The sequence below is a fragment of the Lepus europaeus genome, chromosome 13 (genome assembly GCF_033115175.1).
Source record: "Lepus europaeus isolate LE1 chromosome 13, mLepTim1.pri, whole genome shotgun sequence".
Taxonomy (NCBI): domain Eukaryota; kingdom Metazoa; phylum Chordata; class Mammalia; order Lagomorpha; family Leporidae; genus Lepus; species Lepus europaeus.
This window is the reverse complement of record NC_084839.1, coordinates 15,959,139-15,960,801: the sequence shown is the minus strand read 5'-3', so window position 1 is coordinate 15,960,801 and position 1,663 is coordinate 15,959,139.

The window sequence follows — 1,663 nt, the reverse complement described above, 5'->3', positions numbered from 1 at the left end:
ATCATAATATCACCAATATCATAAATATCAAATCCCAATTTTATTAACTGCTAGATGGTTCACTTCTACATAGTAGTTAACAATTAACAGAGTGCCTTCAGATATACTACCTCTGTGTTAATAATACTGTCAATAATAATAGTTATTTATGAATAATTTACACTGCAGAGATCACTCTATTAAGTGTTTTATATATCCCTCTTTAATCATTACAATAACTCCATCAAGTACTGACTATTATCCTTATTTTTTTTAAACTTTTATTTAATGAATATAAATTTCCAAAGTACAGCTTATGGCTTACAATGGCTCCCCCCCCCCATAACTTCCCTCCCACCCGCAACCCTCCCCTTTCCCACTCCCTCTCCCCTTCCATTCACATCAAGAGTCATTTTCAATTCTCTTTATATACAGAAGATCAGTTTAGTATATATTAAGTAAAGATTTCAACAGTTTGCCCCCACATAGCAACACAAAGTGAAAAAATACTGTTGGAGTACTAGTTATAGCATTAAATAACAATGCACAGCACATTAAAGACAGAGATCCTACATGATATTTTTAAAAATTGATTACTTTTGTATGCAATTTCTAATTTAACACCAGTTTTTTTTTTCATTTTCAATTATCTTTATATACAGAAGATCGATTCAGTATATGCTAAGTAAAGATTTCATCCGTTTGCACCCACACAGAAACACAAAGTGTAAAATACTATTTTAGTACTAGTTATAGCATTACTTCACATTGGACAACACATTAAGGACAGATCCCACATGAGATGTAAGTACACAGTGACTCCTGTTGTTGATTTAACAATTTGACACTCTTGTTTATGGCGTCAGTAATCTCCCTAGGCTCTAGTCATGATTTGCCAAGGCTATGGAAGCCCTTAGGGTTCGCCGACTTTGATCTTATTCCGATAGGGTCATAGTCAAAGTGGAAGTTCTCTCCTCCCTTCAGAGAAAAGTACTCCTTATTTTACATGTATCTCAGGTAGATTCAGTAACTTTTCTCCTATACCAGCAAGTTAGTAGAACAGCTAGGATTCAAATCCAAGACTGACACTAAAATCCAATTCTTAATTATTATGTTCCTTTAACGGCCTTATAAGTAACAACTCAATGATTTCAATAAAGGAATTTAGACCCCAAAAATTTAAGAATTTCTTTGTTTGGAATAGTCAGGTCACTTCACTCTAAATTCGGCATCATTCCAACCATGATGCTACAAAAAGCACATAAAATAAAGAAAGTACTTGGTAAGTTGTCATGTATGTGAATATTTGAGATTTAGTTGTTATTACCTCTCAAAATTTCCTTAATGTATCAGGAGAGCAAGCGGCAGTTGGAATTAAATGGGATGCTGTGCCACTTTGGAATTCAGTTGGGCAATTTCTTATAAAGTTAAACATACACTTACCATTTGACCTAGCAGTCCCACTCTTAGGTATTTACTCAAGAGAAATGAAAATATATGCTCACATAAAATCTGGATAGGAAAGCTTATTGCAGCTTTATTCATAATTGCCCCAGACTGGAAACAACCCAAATGTCCTTCATCTGGTGAATAGATAAACAAACTGGAACATCCATTCAGTGAAATAGTACTCAGCAATAAAATGAAATGAATTACTGATGCATGGAACAACATGGGTGAAACA